This window comes from Orbicella franksi, chromosome 9 (genome assembly GCF_964199315.1).
Source record: "Orbicella franksi chromosome 9, jaOrbFran1.1, whole genome shotgun sequence".
Lineage (NCBI taxonomy): Eukaryota > Metazoa > Cnidaria > Anthozoa > Scleractinia > Merulinidae > Orbicella > Orbicella franksi.
Window position 1 is genome coordinate 25752837 of NC_138153.1, and position 24230 is coordinate 25777066.

Consider the following 24230-nt stretch of genomic DNA (forward strand, 5'->3'; position numbering starts at 1 on the left):
GTGCCCACTCCAACAACCCAGTTTCGTCACCAGACCCCTTCAAACGGCGGAAGAATTCAAAATGGCGGTGGCCAAGGGAAAGTCGAATCTCCCACGTGTTTTCAGTCACTGCGTTTTTACGTGTAATTTTCTTCCTCAGGTCTTAGGACGTAGGTCGTATAAACAATTGCACATTACCCTGTCCAGAAAAAAAAAAAAAAAAAAAAAAAAGAACACGAGCTTCACGTACTTGGAGAATCAGCAAGAAAAGAGGTAAGCTCTGCGATCTGAAACTGAGCTCCCTGAATATTTATTTACGCGTACAAATAAACTTCAGTTTTATTTAGCTGGTAATAAACTTAACGCCAATACTATGGATTCATTAAATAAGGTCACTTATTTGACTAGATGAAAAATATTGGCTAAAACGTGTCAAACGCACAGCTACTCGAACTTTTAGCTTGCAGAAGATCTAACAGGTAACTTGTACTTGTATTATATCTCAATATTAAACTAACACTTGTGTCATCGTATAAACTTAAATATAAGGCACAAAGTGTTGATCCTCATGTTGTAATAACCGATATTGAATGATCTTGTTGTAAATAGTGCTATACAAGAAATAACATCATTATTATTATTATTGTTATTGTTATTGTTATTGTCATTGTTATTATTATTATAAAATTATCAATTATTACAACTTGGTGCCTGCCTTATGACAGCTATCAGTAATAACTACTTAATAACCTCGACCGTTCGGTCATTACGGGAAAATCTCAAACTGAGGCCTTGCCGTATTGACCGAGCGATAGCGAGGTCAATACGGTAGGCCGAGGTTTGAGATTTTCCTGTAACGACCGAACGGTCGAGGTTATTAAGTTGTTTATTATATGGCTCATTAATAAAGAGAAAAATCATTCGAGCGGAAGTCGCCAATTTACATCCGGCGATGCGCGCGTTTACCGATTCATTCATCGTCTCAAACCTAGGGCAAAACTACACAGTCAGTGAATTTCACCACTGTATTACGTATTCCGTTAAAAACACTCGTTTCTTTACGGAAAAGTCACTGTCACAGCCTCAAAAACGTATTTTAGTATCGTGGTACCACAAGTTGATGGGAAAGTTTTTCCGACTTTTGGGGCGAAACGTCAACGCATATAGAAAAGACAGCAAGTGCTTCAAAATTGTCCAAACCAACCGTCTTTCGGTGAAAGAAAATACTAATGCTTCAGAATGCACTGCTCAAAATAAGCTTAACTCGATCTTCGCATTCGCTTTCGACAACATATCTTCGCCTTCTTCATTCTGGGATTTATGGATGAACATTTCAAGCCTTGTGAACGTCTGCAGTTATCAGAAACACTGCTACCGACAGAAACCGCCCGATTGTTTACATCTGATGATCCTGGAAGCTGATTTACACTTGCTAGTGTCAAAGCAAGGGAATCTATTTGACGAGAACTTTGACGGAGTTCAATACTTCGGTAATTGCTGTGACTAAGATGATAACTTATAAGTTTCTTTGTGGTGTTCTGCTCAGGATGCATGGCAGATCTGCCGATGGTGTTTTTTACTTAGCGATTTTAGCTTTACTTAAGACTAGGCAAACTTTGATTGTTTTTCACTAGTGCCCGCCAAGGTTACCGACTGGTAAGTCATCTATATAAATTTTATTAAAGAAATATCTCTAAACTTTTAGCTACTGATATTCTCGTACTGATTTTAATCGGCTTTCATCGCTTCAATGCGCTTGAATTTTCAGAACCGGGCTCTTCCTAATTTGCATAATCCGTAATCAGCCCGTGGGCATTACGGGAGAATAATGCCCTACAATTCAGTGACAATTAACCAATCAGAGCGCGCGTTATATCGGCCACAAGCCAAAGCCATATAATAAGAGGTGATTAATAACTGTGTTTCAAAGAATCAATCTATTTCCATTTCTTTTCAAATCAAGTCAAAGGTCTCACTGGGATCCATCTGAAAAATTATTAAAGTAAATGTTTTTCTTCAAAATTGTCAATTTGGTGGTATATGGATGCATGAAGCAAAACTGTGAAGAATGTATTAAGTTTTATTTGTTGTTTAAAAGATTAGCCACTGGGTTACGTTTGACAGCAAATGTTGTTTTGTATGATTGAGGTATTCCTAGAATTGTGAAGGTGGTAAGAGGTGGGGTGGTGTTGCGACTTAAAGGTAGACTATTTAATAATCCCTGAACATTCCCAAAGTCACCATTATATCATAAAAATATTGACCTAGACTTGATCTGTAAAGCTGCGACTTGGTCCCATGAAAAACAGGTAGAAAATAAGAAATCTGTTTTGGAACCTGGACTGTCTGCATGTGCTGAATGGATCTTGAGATTTGTGAACAAGATGGTTGTAAGAACTGACTTGCAAAGGAGTTGGTTCCACTCAGCAAATTCTCTTCCTGAGTTTCTTGATCTGTATAGCTGTGACTTGGTCCCACAAAAAACAAGTAGAAAATAAGAAACTTGTTTTGGAACCTGGACTGTCTGCATGAGCTGAATGGATCTTGAGCTTTGTACACAAGATTGGTATAAGAACGCAACAAATTCCCTCCCTGAGTTTCTGTGCAGGAAAGACGGTACTGTCTTACAACAAAGCTGATACTTAGGCCAAGCGTGAAAGAAAATAATTCTTGAACAGTCATTATGGTAAAGACTTCACAGGAGTATGTCTTTAGAACAAGTTGTAGGTCTAACAGAATTTCGTTAATTTTACTAGGTTCATAGGTTCACTTTCAGTTTTGTTATTACTCAATTTCAATTTGATTGCAGAAAAGATCTTGCCAGAGTGTAATTTTCAGAATAGTACTATCTTGGACACCCACAATGCAATGGTAGCATGGATAAATTAGGTGAGTAAGTGTATCAGTGTTATTACATGATGTACTGTACAAGCAAACATTAGATACCTTAAGAAGGCATTATGAGTATGAGATATAAAGTTGAACCTCTATTAAGTGGTCACACTCGGGGAAATGGGAGGTGGCCACTAAATAGGAGTTGTTTACCTTGAATATTTTCAACATCGGGTTAGTTTCTTAGAGATCATGGAGTCACTTCAAGACAATCATAATAAACATGTGTTTGGATGTTTTAACATGCGTTACTTTCTATTTTGGACTCTTATCTGCCATCACCTTTTCCAAAACAAAGTTAATTTAATATGTGTATTAAATTTTAGGTGGCTGTTAAATAGGGGCAAAGACAATAGAAAAACCCTCATTGGGACAACCAAAAGGTACGTAGCCATGGCCGCGTAATATAGGTAGCCAGTTAATAGGGGTTTGATTTACAGTATTTTACTGTCGATAATTTCAGGACTTTGATAACTGGCGGCTTACTGTGATAGGTGGCTGCTTAATAAACGTTTGACTGTAGTATGACTTTTGACTTCAGTGCAGTTACTTTTCCTGTTGCTGACCATTTGAATAGGGGAGACTGTACTGATATGAGATTGGAAGGAAACCTGATAATCATAAGTACTAGGTACTCATACTCAGATCTCAAGGTTTATATTCACATACACTGTATGGTCAGTCTAAAACGCAGACTGCAGGCAGCAGACTGCGGACTGGGGCTAAAATGCAGACTGAGGGTAAACTGAAGACTGCAGGCCAGGGTTGAAATGAAGTCTACAGACTGTGATGATCAATCAAATCTTCATATCTTTCTCCACAGTTCAAATAGACGATCTTTCATATAATCACTTGTAATGATAGAACTGGTAACATAATTCAGGTAAATAGTCTATGGTCTGCATTCTGCATTTTGCCCCTTGCCTGCAGTCTGCATTTTATCCCCACTCTGCAGTCTGCAGTCCACGGTCTGCATTTTACACTGCCTGATTATATCCCTTGTTATGGGGTAGTGAAGTTTTGTTGAATGCTTTATGGACTTCTTTTTATGTTGCATAACTGTAATGATTTGATTTAATGCCCTCCTTCCAGTAAGCACCCTCTGTCTAATAAGTGTTCTCCTTTGTGTTGTTTTTAATAAGCAGCCCTATTTTGATAAGTGTCCTTTTTACAAGTTAAAAGCCACCATACTAAAAGTAATATTCAAGACATTGCCATATGCTGTTTTGAGGAATGAATATGAAATCTAATCTATTCCATTAAAAATGAACTAGTTTAAGTTAAAAGAAACAGTAGTAGACAATAATTATTGTACTGTTACTATGGTACAATGATACTGTTATTCTACAGCTTTAGAATGATAAAAATAAAATTCAGTATGGCATTCTTGATTTCAGATCATTACTGTTTGCAGTAAGTTTGATAGAAGTGGAGGAAGACAATGTATACCCTCTTGAAGTAGGTAATTTTAAAATGATTGTATTTAATTGTAGCCTCTTTAATGTTCTTTGGTGCCAAAAACCTTGCTGGAATAGTGAGGTCAACATGACGAGGCCAAGGTTTGAGATTTACCCGTAAAGACATCACCTTTGAGGTTAATAAGTTGTTTATTATATCTATGGCCTTTTGCTTTTTTGCAAGCCTGTAATCAGCCTGTGGGCATTACTAGAATGAGCCAATCAGGTAAAAGGTGAAGGATGCAGACAAGCCAAGAGGTCAATCAGGCCAGAGCTTGTCCTGGTTACTGTAGCATGAAGCAAAAAGGAATATTTGTACACTCCCCTCGATGGGATGCTAGTCCCTCACACAGTTACCCCCAGCGTTAAATTCACTGCTACCCATTTTTACACCTGGGTGGAGAGAGGCGCCACTTTGAGGGCAAAGTGTCCCTCCCAAGAACACAATACAATGTCCCCGGCCGGGGCTCGAACCTGGACCAAGTTGAGCGCACTTACCATGGGGTCACCATGCCTTCACTAGCCAATCAGAGTGTTTGTTATATTGGCTACAAACACAAGCCACATAAAAATTGGTTATAGTAAACTATCTCCTAACCTCTCGCCTCTTCCTGTCCCCCCCCCCCCCTCCTTCATGGCATCCCACATTCTCTCCCCCCAATATAAACCTTGCAACAGTGAATCTCAGCATGAGTTCTTGACAAGAAGCAGGGTTTGTTTGTCATGTAGGATCAGAGGGATTCTTATTTGCTGGAACAGACACTATTGATTGCCGGCAAAACTTTTGTTGCAGATGAAATCAGATCTTAAGTTAACCAGCACAGTACATGTGTAGTTAAAAACAAACCATGCAAATGACATGGAAGTCAGCTCAAATTCTGGTCCTGCAGTTGGATCTCACCTTGAAATTATTATAACTTCTCGTCCCAGAGGTAAGACCTATCACTTGTATCAACCCAGTCTCCACATATCAGTTCTCCCCCAATACATATGCCCCCTTCTGTTATTTATTCATATATAGATTTAGACAAGCCTAAAAAGGGAGCTCCTGCGCCGGGTTGTTCAAAGCCTGATTAAGCTAACCCAGGATAAGTGTTGTGAGTTTTGTAACTTTGCTGTGATGTTTTCTGTCTGAGTGTGGTGTGGCCTTCTGTTTTGAGTTTGAATAATCTGAAAATACACAAACCAAAAGCAGTGAAAAACTTTTGTACACAAGACAAATTTATACTTTAGTAAACTTTTAATCCTGGGCTAGCATTAACCGGTCTTTGGACAACCCGGCCCAGCTGTTTACAACAACTGAGGTTAACCTGACATGAGCCCATGATCCAATTGAAAACCAGCACTTGCTCAGCAGTCAACTTCAAAAACACTTGACCTTCATAAGCTCTAAACTTGAGCTGGCGATATGGTCATGTGATACTGGTCAGCAGATGCCTTCTTTTGACAGGTGTCAATTGACCATAACAGGGATGTCCAATATCAAAGAAGGACGTTATACACGTAAACCAAGGCTGCATGTCTCTGTCAACCTATTAACTGGAGTATGGCCACCATCTTGCAGGACCCTGTTGCTGTCAACATTGTGTCGCCATCGCCATTGTTCATACGTGTCCACAAGCAATACCGCTAGCCATGATAACCATGAGAAAATCAATTCATGGGTTTCTTTTTCTTTCCTATGTGAGTATGGGGCTCACTGGCGACCAGAATTTCACAACTGGTCGCCAGCGGGAGATTAACTATTTCATGCCAGCAGGTTTCTTTCACAGGTCACAGGTCACAGGTCACAGGTCACCAAAAATATGCCAAAACGTCATAAAACAGATGCATACGAGTGCGTCCTAAGTGCAACTATAAGAGCTCTTTTTTGAAAAAAAAATACGTAGGGGAAATCAGTTGTAGCACTGAAATAAAAAAAAAATTGATCCAAAGAAAGCCAAGACTTATTTCTGTTGAAAATATAAATTGTTTGTAGCCTTTCAATATAATATGAAAACGAAAGAGGCTTACACTGATCCGTGAATTATGCATTTACTTAGCGTGATTTGTGAACCAATGACTTTTGCGGGAATAATTCACTTTTTTTGGAGATTTTATCGTCATTAAAGCTCGTAAACTACACCAAACTAGATGTAAAACCTGCCCATTCCATGCGACTGAGAACTAACCACAGCGACAGTGAACCAGGAGGACCTAGAATCTAGTCTGTCACGATGTGTCACACATGCACACAGCATTTCGATGCATCAAAATGGAGGGTTCTGTATGTATTTTTATGTAACACATGATTTAGCCTTTGCATTTTTACGTGAAAAGTAATTTTATTCTGTTAACGTGAAGCTGTTTTCGAATTTTTTGAAAAGGCCGATTACAATGCGTGAAATTGTTTTCAGAGTAGGTATAGGGGACCCTCTTGTTTCTGTTTAGTACATACTCGTTGTAAAGATTTCAAAAAAAATGTAGAAATAAAACAGTTCAATTTACTATCATAATGAATTTTCTTATTAAGATAAAATATATTAACACTACATGTCTGAAAGCTACATTTCAACCCATTTCGTACATATACCACCCCTAGAAATTTTTTCATTAAAATTATAGAGTAAAACATTTTTAGTTAGGGTTTGTTGCATGGAAACTTTGATAAACCTCTCGGCAATCTTAGTAATTGTTACATGGCGAAATTTACTGAGTGTTTTGATTGTGACCTGTGACCTGTGACCTGTGAAAGAAACCTGCCGATTTCATGCCACGATAATTACACAAACAATAGCTTTGATTTTCAGCCAAATTGATTGAAATAAAATTCAAAGCCGCCCGCCAGTTGATCACTTCCTTTTTACCTTTCCGCTGCTTTTGAAGTATAAAACCGATTTTCCTGTTGTCATAAATTTACCACAAGGTCTGACAGCGACGATCAGTGCAAAGCTTCGCTGCCATGTTTTTGCAGCGGTTTCCCATAACATACGTATTGCGGGCGCGAGAGACCACGTGCGTTCTTTCGCCATGAATATTTATCCAGGCGATGTGGTGTCCAAAGATGTTCTGAAATCTTTTCGTAATTTATGACAAGGTGGAGATGGAACATCCGCAAAGAAATTAGATGAAGATTTAGATATTCTCTGGGCGTCAAAAGGTGGAAATGTAGATCTGTCAAAGTGGTCAAAAGATGATTTCAGCACTGGTTTGATTCCTGATTACAACGATTGCAAATATTTTGCCGGCAAGCAGGTGGTGACCAAAAATTTTGGTTTGTGTTTCGCTGCAAAGGAAAACTTTTATTGACACTTTTTGGTGACCACATTTTTCCATTTCGCGACTGAAAAAAAAATTCAGTCGCCAGTTGGCGCCTGCCGAAAAAAGTTAATTTCGGACCCTGAGTCTCTTCTCAGGTATTAGTTCTCTCCAGAATGAGATGTTGGCCCTATTCCAAGATTTATCCCTCAGTCCAAACGTCGTCCCTCTTCCTACATATTAGCTATCTCACAACATATTGGCCCTCTTCAAATATAAGCCCCTTCTCCAGATGTTGTCCCTCTCTTTGCATATAAGCCATCTCATGATATATTGGCCCTCTTTGAATATAAGCCCCTTCTCCAGATGTTGTCCCTCTTTGTGCATATAAGCCATCTCATGACATATTGGCCTTCTTCAAATATAAGCTTCTTCTCCAGATGTTGTCCCTCTCTTTGCATATAAGCCATCTCATGACATATTGGCCCTCTTCGAATATAAGCCCCTTCTCCAGATGTTGTCCCTCTCTTTGCATATAAGCCATCTCATGACATATGGGCCCTCTTCAAATATAAGCCCCTTCTCCAGATGTTGTCCCTCTCTTTGCATATAAGCCATCTCATGACATATTGGCCCTCTTCGAATATAAGCCCCTTCTCCAGATGTTGTCCCTCTCTTTGCATATAAGCCATCTCATGACATATTGGCCCTCTTCGAATATAAGCCCCTTCTCCAGATGTTGTCCCTCTCTTTGCATATATGTCATCTCACAACATATTGGCCTTCTTTGAATATAAGCTCCTTCTCCAGATGTTGTCCCTATTTTTGCATATGAGCCATCTCATGATATTAGCCCTCTTCTCAGATACAAGCCCATTCTCCAAATGTTGTCCCTCTTCTTACATATAAGCCATCTCACAACATATTTTCTCTCTTCTTAGATATACATGTAAGCCCCTTCTCCAGATGTCATCCTTTTTCCTACATGTAAGCCATCTCCGGACATGTTGGCCCTCTCTCCAGATACTGGCCCTTTTCTAAGATATTCTGTAGGCCTTCTAACCACATGTGGGCCCTCCCATCAGATGAGTCAGTTCTGCAGATGTCGGTTCTCTTTGATGAAACACATACAGTTGTATGAATTCTCTCTCCATATGTTGACCCTCCTTGAGGTATGATCCTCTCTCCCAATGTTGTCCTCTTTTAAGGTGTAAATCTTATCTCTGCATTTTGATGTACTTCTTGCAGGTGGATCCTCTCTTCTCAGATTTAAGCCATCTCCCCATGCTGGAGGGAAACTCTAAGCTTTGAGGAACAGATAATGTTCAAGGAAAAATATCCGAGCAAATTTTTAAATCAAATAGGGACTCAAGTGTTTGGTATTCCTCAAATATATTTTGCATCCCTGGATATAACCCTGCTCCTAGATGAAAGCCCTTTCCCTAGACATAAGCCCTCTCCTCCTAGATGTAAGCCCTCTCTAGGAACATAAAGTTAAAATAAAATAAAGTTAATATTCTCTCTGGATATATGTCCCCTCCCATGATATAAGATATATAAGATGTGGATCTGCTTTGGTTATAACTGTGTAAGAAATTTTGCCATGCTCATAAAAAGGCATTACAAACAAAAGTGTCCATTGGGGTATGCTGTTAATAAGTCTTTTGCAAAAAAAAATTAGCTAGCTATTCAATCAGAACGCATTAGAAACCTTTACTGCCCGTCATCCAGTCAGATGACAAAAAATCCAGCTATTTGATGACAGCGCATGCATATAATTGAAATGTTATAATCTTGGCACAAGTGTATCCCGTGATGTTAAATTCACGAACCCAGCTTTGAAGGATGTAAATCATGGAACAGACAATTACAAATTTGTTTTGTCTACTGAAAGGCAGATTTTGTTAGTGACGGTCATAAAAATGGTAACTTGGCATTGATTATTAATTTCCGCTTTAGAACTGTTTATTTAAAATTAGTTTCTTGTCAGTTGAACTGCTGCTGTGCAGCCTAAACAATAGCAGAAATGTTTGCGATGGACAATTTTGCATCTTATTTGTGTTATTTTTGGTCTTTTATTTTAAAATGGCAACTGGTATGAAATTTGAGGGATCAGATGAGGGTAAAACATTTTTTGTTTCAATTTTTTGTTCTTGTTTAGGTGTCAACAGTGAGCAGCTTCAAAGGTTGAGAAGATGGCTTTCATAAGTTCTTCTAACATTTTCATGTTAACACGAGGGGCGAACTCAGTAAGTTATGCTGTTAACAAGTTTAATGTAGATTTGATTATTTGAGGTATGCTTTATGTTACTTCGTTGATATCAACATATTTATTAACTAACTTAAGTTTATTAAAATTAAAATCTGTGACAAAATCGCTAAGGCAGAATCAGTTAATGGGACAAAAATAAACAATGTTTCCAACTGTTGAGAAAGATTGAGTAATTATCAATGCAGATTTTGATTCAGATGTTAAGATACGATGTGGCATTAGCAGTAGCAAGGGACTTGCTCCTTGAAAGATGTGTTAGCCAGCCAAGGTTTTGCTGGCTGAGAAAACCAGAGGCGCCTCACCCTCATTAACTAACCCTATGCTAGAAGTTGGTTATAATCTGCGGGTTGTACTCACAACACCCTTCCTACCACTTAAGGTGTAAAAATAGCCCTAACCCTCCCCACCCCCTCCCCCCAAGTGTGCTTAGTTGTCATGTGTCTACTGGCTGGGAAATTTTGACAGGAAAGTTTTCTAAGAAGAGGAGACATCTCTGTTTGGAAAAGTTAAGCCAGGTGCAAGTTAGCCCAAGTGAAAGCTAAAATCAAAACAGTTCAAAATAGTTATTGAGCTGTATTGAACTATCTGCATGATTCAACTGATTCAGTTGATCTTGAGCAAGCGTTAGTGCTGATCCGCCAACTGAGAAGAAAACGCTTTGTTCAAATAATGTTGTTACCTTCCACAGAGGTAAAAAATAGGTCCGCAATGCGAACTTGTGTAGGATTTCAATCAAATAAGAGTTATTGCACTGTGGATAAATCAGAGAAATTGTAGCTTTACAGTGAATATTTATACATGTTGTCGTTTTGTAGTGATGAACGTCAAGTAAAGATACCTTAGAGTCCTGGTTATAAGATCCCAAGCTGCAGACGAAAAAACGGTTACAGGAGAAATATGTTCGGACTTTAGTTTCCAGGAAATTTGCTCCCTTAGGGTTCGGTTACACGGAACTCTTTGTCGTGGTAAATAACCCTTTTACCACGAGATACTGCATTTAGTGAGCATGACAAATATTTCCGGAGGTAAATTTCCTGTGGTTAATACCCATGGATACATAAAAAAGATCACGTGCAGCGCCCTTGACATTTAATGTAGTAAGTTGCATTGGTGTTTTGATGTCCAAGGTATTACGAGCAAATCACGTTTCTCCGTTTGTCATTAATATGTAACCGAAAAGGGTAAAATGGTTTTCCTCCGTGCACTATTTTTGTTACCTTGGCAAAATCCCGTGTAACCGTTGTGTCACAACGTGTACTAAAACCCAGGAAAAAAAAAACAAAAAACAAAAAACAAAAGTCAGCGGACATATATATATCGCCTCAAGTTATTAGTGGGGCGGGGTCATTGAAAGAGTCATTGAAGTAAACACATTTTGTAGGTTAGGCTTGTTTTTCGCAGCAGGGGCGAAAACAGATGACATCGAAAAGCAAGTGCACACGAGAAGATTTAGTTTTCGGTTGCGATTCTGGACCGTGCAATCAACAATAACGTGGCCTGTTTCGTCGGGATGCCATATGACGTGCTACATAACTGGGTCAATTAATGTTCACGAACACAACTTTTGAATCGCGTTGGCTTGGGATGTTTACTGTGGGAGCAGCTTTATTTCATTAGTTCCAGTGGAGACAAATAGTTTAGTTAGCCTCAGCTCTTACGCAGACGCCCCCCCCCCCCCCCCCCTTCCCCGCCTCAATGTACATGGAACTGGAACAGAAATGTAGTTTACTTTTATTCGTTAGCGGAAATATTAGAATCGCTTGCCGGTTGCACGGAGTTTGTTTGCAACAAATCAGCTCCGATTGCAAATGTCAGCTAATATTGGTGCTTCCAGCTGAGAAAACTGTATGTAAATTATACTTTTAGAAATTAGGTTTTGTGCTTAAACGTGACCAGTACCTGTTAAAATGTTTAGCGTGAAGTTTGAAGGGAAATGCAAATATTTAGTCGTTTTAAACTTGTGAGTCTACGGAAACTACACCGTCACGCAACGTATCAAGAAGTCATGGTTTATCAGTCGAGAGGACCTCAACTTGCTAACCATAAATACACAGGAAAACACTGGGCTTTATCATTTTTTTATCTGTCCGTAAAACTTCGGTTGTTGATATAAAAATGCTGATTCTAGCAACATACGGGAGTGGAAAGTAATGAAATCAATCAAGCGTAAATGTTCTTCCGACAGTTGCAGACTACGCGGCGCGACATGCACAACTAGAACATACGACTAGAATTTCACTTTCCGCAGAAATTGTCGGGATTTTCATCTGATCAAAGAAATTTCAATGTGACATAATTTAAATATGTAATTGCAGAAAGTTCCGAGAACTGTAACTTTGTATGATTGTTGTATGATTGACTGATTGTTCCTTATTCATCCAAGAATTTCGCGCATATACAGAAAGCGAATGTTTGCCCACCTTATAATAAATGGCGCGTCAAAAATAAATACGGCAGCGAGTGTCTGAAAAACACTAAGACCTAAGGCCGAAGACTCCCTCCGAATCTCAAAACCAAGACGAATTCGCCAAGAAACAACACCCGCTAAGAGTAATCACACTAATGGCTGCCGCACAAAAACACTCAACCTTTTGCTAGTGGAACCTAGTCTACACGCCAAGTAGAAACCACGTGACAAACGCTTTGCTCTCGTGGACAAACAAATAAATAAATAAATATCGCTTGCGTTGACAAAGTGTGGGAAATCCCACACAAAAACCAAAGTTGTTCAACGTAATGACGAAAAATGTTCAACGTTATATTCATTCGCTTCACCAGAATACAGGTAAGCACCATTTAAAACTTCAGCATCAGTAAAAATAGGTCCGACTTGACTGGGGACCAACAGTGAAGGTACGGGTTTGAAGATAAACGTCAACAAAACGAAGATGCTCAGACTCAATGCTAGGAGACAAGATCCTCTAAAGATAAACGGCACTGATGTAGAGGATACAGACAGCTTTGTCTATCTAGGGGCCACTGTTAACAACTTGGGTGGTGCCGAACAGGACATTCGGAGTAGGTTAGGTAAAGCTAGAAGTGTTTTTCATCGACTTTCAAAGGTGTGGAGAACAGGTGAATTCCGCCGAGAATCTAAGATGAGGATCTTCAAGTCAAACATCATTGCTGTCCTGTTGTATGGATGCGAGACTTGGAGAATGACAAAAGCGGATGAAAAAAGGCTTGACACCTTTCTTCACAAATGCCTAAGGAGAATCTTGAAAGTCCATTGGCCCATGCGTGTGCCCAATGATGAAATTCGGAGAAGAGCGGGAATCGAAAAGATCAGTACACAAGTACGACGCAGGCGATGGAAGTGGATAGGTCATGCTCTGCGTATGGCACCAAACCGAAACCCACACGTGGCATTATCCTGGGCACCAAGTGGAAAAAGAAGTAGAGGACGGCCAAGGGAAACATGGCGGAGAGCTGTGGAGAAGGAACGCGCTGAGCTGGGACTTACATCGTGGGCCGCAGCAGCAGCTGTGGCCAAGAATAGGGACAGATGGCGAGCATTGATCTCCGGCCCTATCCTCCACTCGGGGGCAAGGAACTAAGAGATACGTGTATGTGGAACGACGTTAATTATACTTCACTCGCGTTTTGTTTGGTTGCCATAGCGATCGGGATCCGAATTCGGCCACTGCTGGTTGAAATTGCTATTTAATATGTGAATTTTCATAAAAGCCCATCAAGAGCAGTTTGTAGACCGGAGTGTCACATTGTGTTTTAGATCTTCACAACTATTTGCAGGAAAGCTTCTCTGAGCTTTTACGTCTTAACTGCGCCCATAATTCAAGTTCAATGTCATACAAAGTCATATTAAGGAATAGAAGGGATTTGGTACTTTTCCTGCAGTATGGCCGGTGACCCTCTTTTCATACAACGCTTCCCTTTTTACTCAGAAACGACGTTTTCTAAGTGTACGTAGGACATTGATTTCCACTCCTTCGCTCGCTCCTTCTTTCCGACTTCGATTCATGTTAACTTTTTAATGAATCCGCTGACCAGAAGCAGGACATTAAGCTTTCTTAGTCGCCTGCGTTTCAAAGTCCGTAGTGGTGAAATTTTTTTCAAATCGTTGAGACGATTGAAAGTATGTTTTATTGTGTGTTTTTTTGGACTTAAGCATAGAGAACTTCAACCCCATCTCCACCGTGAAATTAATTCTCGTAGTACTGAAATACTGAAATTTCCATAATCTCACTGGTCAGCCAGTTAATGGAGGTTGAAAAAGCGGTCGGCTGTACACAGGCCCAGTAGACTGATCATATCGATTGACGGGACACAGGTAACAATCACGGACTCACATTATTGGCTTGTAAATCGGACAGATCGTCATGGCTTTTTTATGCCATGAGAGGATGGTCGATCATCAAATTCAGGGCGTGAGAAAATATTTTTGTCGGGCCAGCGTATTTTGAGTCTAAAAATCGAAATGATTCAAGCTTTATTTACAGGACGAATTGCTAGATGATCAAAAGCTTCACGTTATTTAAAGCCAGGAAACGGGAAGAACCGTCGGGAAATAGTTTATCGTTATAGAAGCGTGCATTAATCAAAAAAGAGAACAAAAAAAAAAAGAGAGAGAGAGAGAGAGAGAGAAAGGAAACTTTGAAACAAAAAATATATACAAAAGCGAATAATCCGCACAGTCCGAGATTTGAACCCACAACTCCCGCTCGGAAGGCAAGCTCCATACTCACTGCGCCACGACAACATATCTTGGGTAGTTTTGAGTATCAGGAGTGATTATTAACTGGGTAGGAATTGAACCGCTGATTTATGTAACCTTCGGATTTTGCACTGTAAAATTGATTTAAAAAATTGTCGCACAAGGGAGATTTTGTCAATTTATTTCATTTTTTTTTTATAAAGGAAAAAATAATTTTACGCCAGGATCGAGAGTCGAACTGACGACCCTCGATGTTCGGAGTGAGAGGCGGGCACCAAACCATTGCGCCAACTTGACTCGACACAGATTCGCAATGAGAACTTGACTAGATATGTGTAGCAGTGGCCCGCACTATGGTCAGCGTGACGTACCTAAGCAGCGCACACGATGTTACTTTTGTAGTGAATGGGTTTTTGGTGAACTTTGTCTGACGAAAGATATAAAGTAAAAGTTATGATCCTCGGCTTTGAAGTATGTAAAACGTGGAACAAGCAAGGAATTATTAGTTTTTCATGCTTACAGTTAACGCAACCATCTTTAACAAATAAAGAAACCTAAGCTTTGTATTCCACAATGATAAAACACGACGGGCATACACCTTATTCCAAAATGGCCGCCATTTAACTATTCTTTTGTTTTGTTGCAAATTAGCCCTTGTTGCCTCGTTCTTAAACTCGAAATTCAAAAGAATATTTTCCCTTTAAACGAGGCAACAAGGGGTAATTTGCAAGTAAACAAAAGAGCACTAAAATGACGGCCATTTTGGAATAAGGTGTATTTGAGAACACGAGGGAATGTAGAAAACACGAGCCGCAGGTGAGTGTTTCCTGCATTTCTCGAATGTTCCCAAATGTCCGGAGTGTTTTATTACAGTGTAATACACACCCTGGGGTGTAAAGTCCAGCTCCACGTCCCTGTCGTACACCCTGGGCAACGTCCTAAAGTAGGGGAGCGCCAGTCAGGGTGAAGTACGGTGGGGAAGCCTCATTCCTCAGGGCCGCTACGGTAACCGTGAAGGCCTGACTGGAACCTCGAAACGGGGCGGCTAACGAAGCTCTGGTGAAGCTACGAAGGCTAACCCCCTACGTGGTGGATTCATTGGGTTACTGAAACCGAAACTATGGAAAACTTTGCCGGGTCTCTATTACCAGTAGAGATCGAGCAGGGATCTTTAAAACCGAATTATGACCATAAGGTCAAGAAAGAACGAGAAGGAAGCGAAGCCCGCGGATGAAGCTGTTCTCTCCGAAATTCAGAACGTAGATAGGACAATGGAATGTGCGAACTCTATACGAGTCTGGAAAGGTAGCTCAACTGGCCGCAGAGATGGGACGTTATAGACTGGAAATCTTGGGAGTCAGCGAAGCTAGGTGGAACCAATTCGAGGAAAGTGAGTTGATCAGGAAAGCGCAATCGACATTCTCAATGCTTATGCCTGTGTGGAAGGAAAAATGTATCAGATTGCAAACGAAGCTCAGGATTTTCAATACAAACGTGAAGTCTGCCCCTCTGTATGGTTCGGAAACTACTGACCAAGAAATTGCAAACCTTTATCAACAAGTGTTTAAGGAAGATCTTGAACATCCGCTGGCCAGAGGTCATTTCAAACGAAGAACTATGGGAAAGGACACAACAAATACGTATAGAAGAAAGCATTATGAGAAGAAAATGGAAATGGATCGGGCATACGCTACGGAAGCCTGAGAATAATATCACCCGTTGCGCTTTCGAGTGGAACCCTCAGGGGTCTAGAAGAAGAGGTCGCCCAAAGCAATCCTGGAGGCGAAGTGTGATAGCTGAGCTCGCCAAGAATAAGTTCACGTGGATAGAGGCAAAGCGAACTGCCAGTAATAGAGTTAGGTGGAGATCCATGGTTGACGCCCTATGCTCCCCTTTAGGAGCGAAGATGGCCTAATCAAAACACACACCCTAGGCTTCTTCATTTGCTTTATGATATAGAGGTAATGCGGTGAAAAACAATAAAACACGCTTTTTCTATGTTTTATACTCTGACAAAACATGGGTTTTTGACCAATCAGAGCGCGCGCAGGGTCCTATTCATATAAAAATGATAATAAAATATGATTTTATCACTGTTGGTCGTATAGAAGGTAGAGACGGAGCTGATTATTTGCGTTTTGGAAAATATCGTTTTTAAAATTTAGTTTATTGCGTTGTTGCAGAAAAGAAAACATTATAGATGTGTTTCCCGCAGACAGTGAACTTCGCAATTTGCATCTTGTGTTTCTTCTTGCCCTTTAATTTTACTTTAAACGGAAAGTTAACAGATAAGGTAAGGTTAACGGATAAGATTAATCACTTTTTCTCGCTGTTTGTTTTTATTAGGTATCAACAGCGAGCTGCTTCAAAGTTTGTGGGCTTTCGAAGACATCACGCACGCTATCAACAGTTCTGTAAACGTGATGGGCAAACTCGGGTAAGTGGTATTGTTTACATATTTACTATGAATTTGATTAATTGAGCCATGCTTAATATCAGGGCATTCAATTAACCCAAGTTTACGAGGATTTAGAGACGTTTAGGTACGGAACTAGACAGATTCTAACTGGTTGAGGCCTTTCGTTGTAAGTTGAATTGGGCGGAAACTTGAATAGACGTCAACAGTGATTTTTAAACCTGAACAAAGGGATAAAGTCGTGCCCGTTTAGGTACAACCACTCGCACATGAAAAATAACCTTTCCGAGAAATCGCCCTATGAAAGTGTGAAAGTTCAAGTGCGAAAACGTGAATAGAGATAAAAGCAATCTCACTACGATCCGTTTTGAATCGTGCCAGTTTTGGCAGAACTGCAAGCGCATCTAAAATTCGAATATGCTGTTTAAGTCTAAGTTTTCAAACGTATTTGTTATAAGTCTAAGTTGTCATGTGCTCACGATCATGTGCTTTTGGAATAATTTTTTAAGTCTCTTCATTGGTGGGAAATATTTGTACTTTTTAAGCCTTCAAGTTCTCTTCTTTTTCAGATGCCTTGAAAATGACAAGTTCAAAAAAGTGGCCAAAGAAAAATTCTCAACCTTGGAAGAAAAGCAAAAACCGCCACCTCCCCGCCAATTATCACTACATTTTTTTTTATATTTATAGCGAGAGGTTTCAACTCTCGTCCTTGTGGTACAACTTTGTACGCACGCATGCGCGGTTCGTATCATATATGCAAATTAAAATTTTTCTAAAGGCTTTTGGCGGGAACTGTTTGTCTATGTAAAGTTCACTTGTGATCTCTATCTTCCAGATGCCTTGAAAATGGCCAGTTTAAAGAAGTGACCAAAGAAAAAATGTCAACCTTGGAGGGAAGGCAAAAATTGATGTGGAACACCGCCACCTCCCCGCCACCACCACTAATAGCGAGAGTTATAGCGAGAGTTTGGTGCTCCAATCCTTGTGGTACAGTAGCCTCTAGTAGGCGTGCGTACTAGGTGAGTGTCCCAGTTACAAGAACTGTAAGTCCGACTGTATTTTGTGACTGTAAGTAACTGATAACTTCGTGTCAGGTAACCCATAGTTCAAACTTCAGGTTGCCCGACACGAAGGTATCGGTTACTTGTATGTCGTAACTGTAAGTAACTGATAACTTCGTGTCAGTTTAAGCTTCGAGTTACCCGACACGAAGTTATCACTTACAGTTACGACATACAAGTAACCGATACCTTCGTGTCGGGGACTGAACCCGAAGTTTGAACTTTGCTTAAACTTCGGGTTAGCTGACACGAACTTATCAATTACTTACAGTCACGTAATACAGTCACGACTTACACAAGGATGGAAGCACCAAACTCTCAATAAGTATAATAGAAATGTGGTAGTGGTGACGGGGAGGTGGCGTTTTTTCACATTAATTTTTGCCTTCCTTCCAAGGTTGACAATTTTCCAGTGGTACTCGTCATTTGTAGGGAATCTGTAAAAGAGTCTTGCAAGCATGGTTTTCAGTAAACTGACACAAGTATATAAAGTGATAAAATTAATTTATTTTGTCATATTACAACAAACAAAAACCAAAAAAGATTAATATACAGTACAGTACATCGTTATAAGAATTAAAGCTAAGTCCGTAACTCTTCGTCTTATTATCTCCGCTGTATTCTGAAGATGTTGTGATCATAATAAAACCTTCATTTACGAACCTTGTGTTATTTATCCTCTGAGAGCTATAACCTTCTTGAGTTACCGCGATATTAACAATATGTGGAACTAGATTATGAACTAATGACCCGCGACAGTGTTATATTACAAAACCTTTCAGAAAAATAAAACGATTACATTCTGCCACTTTTTTCCTTGGACAACTACAAAGTTTACGAATAATAAGTAGACTTTCACAGAATTTTTAGTCCCTTCAACATAACTGCCACTAAATAAACTTTAAAAAAAAAACGTAAGAAAGGTTTAAGGATATTAACCTAGCGGCGCTGTATGTGAACAACAACAGCAACAAGGAAATTAGAATGATTACAGATTAGCAAATTAACGTTAGTTTTTCATGCGTCTGTCCTGTTATTGATCATGAATTTTGTCATAACATTGTGGAAGTGGATGTGGATCCACGAGGCGATAGCCGAGTGTATCCGCAGACTGCTTTGGCAATGTTATGACGAAATTTATTGTCAATAACAGGACAGACATATGAAAAACTGACTTCAATTTCTTTTTTTTCTTTTTTTACGATAACAAATTGTCAAACTGAACGCTCTCGCTCGTTGACGCATCGCATAAATTATAAATTCATGTTTCTGTCTGCTTATTGACAATGAAAATTAGCCAATGAGCGCACCAGAATTTCTGCTGTTATCGCATCTAAAGATTTGAATAGTCCAGTCCTGGTCACTTCTCTGTCACGTAATGCTACGCTCTTGGGGACCGTTCATTTTTTATGAGGGAGGGGGGGCATGTGGGATTTGGGAAGCACCATTTAAAAATCGCATGACCCCCCCTCAGCTTACCAATTTTTTCACATGCCCCCCCCCTATAGCGGTCATTTTTTGGGATGGCCCCCCCCCAAAAAAAAAAAATTGAACAAACAATATTTAGATTTCAACTTTTTTAATATTTCTCTATTATCCCCCTACTTCACGTTATTGTGCTCACTATGAAGACAATATTTACAATCTCTATACGACAGAGAGCTGTTGTTTAAAAAACAAATCAAAAGAAAGAGAAGTCAATTTCGGATCTCCTAGTTATGGCTCGCCCTGAGCGTGTGGCATTTGGCCTCTCATTGGCATCTTCCTCATCTGAATTGATGAATGCAAGAATGACGTCACTTGAGTCATCTTCTCCCCCAGAGTCAATGGCATCACTGTTATACTCATCATTGTCACTTTCATCCCTTTCACTGCTGTCAGCACTTGCCCTGTTGTCATTTTGTGTCACTGTCCTGGCATTTCTCAGTGTTGGTTGGCCAGCTCTGAGAGGACTCTTCTGCTACAACCATGAATGTCTTACAATTGCCTTTACTTTCTCACTCTTGCTGCTTTTCAAATGCTGCTTCAGCCCGTGGTGGTTTTAGTACTTGTTTAGTTCTGGAACACGTAGCTTTTTAGGCTTGGTTAGATCTTCGCACAACTCAGTCCAAGGATAATCCTCCTCCCTACTTAACTTTGCCTTTTCTTCTGCTCTCTTTTTCCTTTTAAATTCCAGCACTTCAAGATGCTGAAGATAATCCACCACAAACTTCGATCTGACAATAAACTTATCTGCAAATAGAGCAACGCTCTCTGGGTCAGATAAAACCAGCCTGCCACTTCCATGCTCTTTCTTCTTTATATTGTTAATCCAATCGGGGAAAGAGCGCATTACTACATGAGCATCATGAAAGAGGCTCATTCCAAAATGCGCAATAATGACGAAAGCCACGAGTCATTTAAGAAAAGGTTTACAGCTGAATGATCCAGGCAGTTTGACATCTTACAAGCAAAAGAAGCAATCTTTCTAAGTGCGGATGGCTGTTCAGAAAGGGCGAGTGAGTTTTCCATGCAAGGGTACCAGTTGAAGCCCAGTGATGGAAGAAAACTGAACTTCTCCATCAAAGAGCACAGAGCAATGGTGGAAAAGTTGAATGTCATATTGAAAGATGTAAAGGAACACGATTCCACACTCTTTCAGTCCAATGGGCTTGCTTTAAAGCAGGGCGAAGAATTTGCCTACAGTTTTAATGTAAAACAGATCAAATGTACAGAAGCTAAGTTGACGAAGGTCACGCAGGACATGGAAGCACTAGAAAATAAGAAGAGCAATTATAACAGCATATTCAAAGGCATACTCAAACAGCACATCAACAAAAGGAGAAGGAAATAAGAAAACCGCGGAAAGTCAAATGAAAGAAAGAGGAAGCGGACTGAAAACAACGTCCAACGAGTTTATGGAATCTGTGTTGGAAACCCGCTAGGAAATGATCTTCCACAATGCCTTGTGTACCCTCCTAGAACGGCCGTCCCGGAAGAGTGTCTTAAAGTTGAGGATGTTGCCACGTCGATATTTAGAAGAGATGGGCCATACGTCGCACAGCTCTTGGAAGGAAATTATTTCACCAATGCTGCAAGAAGCAGAATCACCACCAACCTTGAGCAGGAAGTCAGAGATTATGTTTACACCTTCATGTACCCTGAAGAGTACACCGTGACGGAAAGCATTGCTGCTTCTTGCAGCATTGGTGAAAGAGACTCCCATGGCAGCACAAGGGGCGACGAAGAACTCGACGATCGACAGCGAAGATGAAGATGAGTGCCAGTGAAAGTTGCATTCGAAAATAACAGTGTTAAATACTTCTTTTCAGTAGCTACAAATGCTTTTTGTCACCAAACGTTTTTTTAAAGCAGAAGGAAAGTTTGTAATAAATTTGTATCCTGCCCTCTATGTTTATTCTATAGCAATTTTTTTTGATATTCAAACATCATGCCATTTTAAAGTTTTACTAAAATATTTCACGTGACCCCCCCTTTTTCCCTTATTTTTTTGGGATGGCCCCCCCTCGAAAGCCATTTTTTTTCGCATGGCCCCCCCCCAAATCCCACCAGCCCCCCCCTACCTTATAAAAAATGAACGGTCCCTTGGGAGACAGGGTCCCTCTCTCCCGAGAGCGTAGCGTTGCGTGACAGAGACAGCAGATTTCAAATGTTAGCTACGCTCTTGGGAGACAGGGTCCCTCTCTCCCGAGAGCGTAGCGTTGCGTGACAGAGACAGCAGATTTAAAATGTTATCGGTCGAAGTCTTTCCCAATCTTAACCACCCTTATTCCTCCTTTGCTGATCGTAAACTTCGGTTTTTCTACTAAGTTTCCTTCTTTTGGTAGGTAATTTCGCTATCGTGTGAAGACTTTTTTGTTTGTCACAGGTACATACACTGTTCAGTAGACATAAAAAACCTAGCGGCTAGTCACTCTCAGCCATCATTCATGGTGTATGATCAATTCATCTTGGGGTTTCCACCCAGAAAAGCGTCCTACCTGGAATAAATGAAAACAATTTCTCAGCGTTCAATTCTTGCAATATTGCCTATGTTTAGTTTACGAATAACTTGTCGCTTTAGTAAGAAGACACATTTACGGGATTGTCAGGGCGGAGTTTAGTTAATATTATTACGCTTTGCATAATTCTCGCCATGAAACATAACGTTAGCGAAAATTACCTCTATAGATCTAAACGACAAAACCATAGCTTCATTACAAACAAATTCCCGGGCGTTATAATTAAAGGTGACAAACAAACAAGATTAACTCTCCAAACTGTTCAGCCTCACAGTCTTACAAAATCCGGCCGATCCGCACAAAATGTGAGCCAAGCGGCAAAAGTGGCCAAATTTCGTGACTTTTCACAGTTATGGGGAACATAACGTGACTTCACTTCCTTAGATTTTCCTTTTTTCTAAAATATACCATGAATCCAAGATGGCGCATCCAAGATGTATGATCTCTTTTCGGCCAGATATGACGTGATAACTGCCACGCGATTTGAATTAAACACCAAGTTTGTTTGATTTGTCTAACGTTTAGAATTTTCAAGATGCACGCAGTGGAGGAGAATCTTTTTGCACCTCCCCACCCTCATCCTCTTCACACGCTAGAGAACATTACTGAAAAAGGCCTTGCTACTACGACAACAAATACGATTTAACTTAAACTCTTACAAAAGTAAAAAAAAAGCGAATTCCAAAGCGTTGGGCTAAAGGCAGTTCCTAAAAGGACAAAACAAGGGAATGACTTCACATAAAAATGGGGACAGCGGAAGGTAGCAAGAGCGCATGCTTCATGTGACATTATAACGTGCACGCACTTTTTCTGATCGTACTTTTCAAAAGCTGAAAATTTTGTTAACAAAACCAAGAGACGAGATCATCGTCTTTGGCAGAAACGCAGTATTTACGACCAAATTTATCGTTGATTCTAAATTCTGATAATCACTTTTATGATTTCATCCTACTAAACAAAATTATGAAAACTATCTTGAATGCAGTCATAAAGGAAACAAAAACAAAACAAACAAAATTTTGATTCAGTTTTGTGATAACATTGCACAAGTCCTGCGTGGTGTAGTGGAGATCATTCTCGTTTCACAGTCCAGATGAACACAGGTTCGACTACGTCTCGGGTTTGTATAACAGTCTCGAATTCTCCCAACCCTCCTCGTGTTTAGATGAGGCTATGTAAACACGGAAAAAGTGCTGTTTTAAATATTGACTACAAAACTTTCTCAAATGCCTATCACGTCTAGATTGTCACGTGAATACAAAATAAAAGGTCCCTAAGGTCTAGTAAAAACAAACGCTTGGGCTACAACACCTTTCTTCTGAATGATCCCAACAAACGGGAGGAATTCAGCATCACACTCTCCAATAAGTTCCAGGCCATGCAAGAGCTGATGGAAGAGGAAACCATTGAACACAAACTGCAAAAGCTAAGGCGCAAGAGGAGTGCAAAGGGGTGAACGGGAGTGTGAAAAGGAGCCTTAAGGCAGACAAACGCAACTATCTGGAGTCGCTGGCAGCAGAGGCTGAAGAGGCAGCTTATCATGGAAGTTTGCGGGACCTTTATGCTACCATAAGGAACATATCTGGAAAATGTAGCAAGCCAGAGAGACCGGTGAAAGATAAGGATGGGCAACCAATATTTGATTTAGAGAGGCAGAAAAAGTAGCCTGCGTAGGAGGGGGTGGGGTGGGGTGGGGGGGGGGGTGGGGGGGGGGGAAAGAAACGCCTACTATAAAGACCCCTGTTGGTTCATTTCTGCGGTCGTTGGCGGCCGCAAAATTCAGACTGGTTAATCGGACAATAGGATGGGTTTGTGAAGTAATGCGAAAACAACCAAAATGGCGGCCGAGGTGGATGTGCTAGTGAGAGCTTTGGCTGATTTGAACGTCGTCGCTCGTAGTGAATTCAAGTTAAAACCGGAGCAAGAAGTTGCAATAAAATCTCTTCTAGATGGAAAAGATGTATTAGCGGTGTTGCCCACAGGATACAGCTAAAGCCTCATATTTCAAATGTTTGTTCGCGCCAAGGACTGTGTAAAATGGGGTTGATTAGCCTACACGACTTCTACGGTTCGTGGCATTTGTACATTTGCCGTTCTCTGTTCGGTCACTCGACCTTTTTTTGTAGCTTCACTCGTGTTTATGAAGGGCAGTTCATGTTGTGTAATAAGGAGGAATTTTAAGTAGAGTTGAGCCGTTAGATCGTGCTATGGCAAATTTTTATAGGTCATAGGTCTGCATG

General features: G+C 40.3%; 2 long non-coding RNA genes across 9 annotated transcripts in view; one reads left to right on the plus strand and one right to left on the minus strand.

The window, feature by feature from the left end:
- Positions 1-757: 757 nt before the first annotated feature.
- The window catches only part of LOC145498207 (uncharacterized), a 233993-nt gene continuing 210520 nt past the window's right edge, over positions 758-24230 (plus strand). The window contains exons 1-8 of one of the 5 annotated variants that reach the window (XR_014050814.1): positions 758-2868; positions 3198-3254; positions 4269-4333; positions 5122-5260; positions 5893-6011; positions 9727-9814; positions 16859-16949; positions 17498-17584. This is a non-coding gene — a long non-coding RNA (uncharacterized LOC145498207). The other 4 variants (XR_014050816.1, XR_014050815.1, XR_014050817.1 and 1 more) reach the window with 4 other exon arrangements.
- LOC145498210 (uncharacterized) overlaps positions 21591-24230 on the minus strand; it is a 35502-nt gene continuing 32862 nt past the window's right edge. For all 4 annotated transcript variants that reach the window (XR_014050829.1, XR_014050828.1, XR_014050827.1 and 1 more), the window contains one exon: positions 21591-21969. This is a non-coding gene — a long non-coding RNA (uncharacterized LOC145498210). The remainder of the gene's footprint in view (positions 21970-24230) is intronic.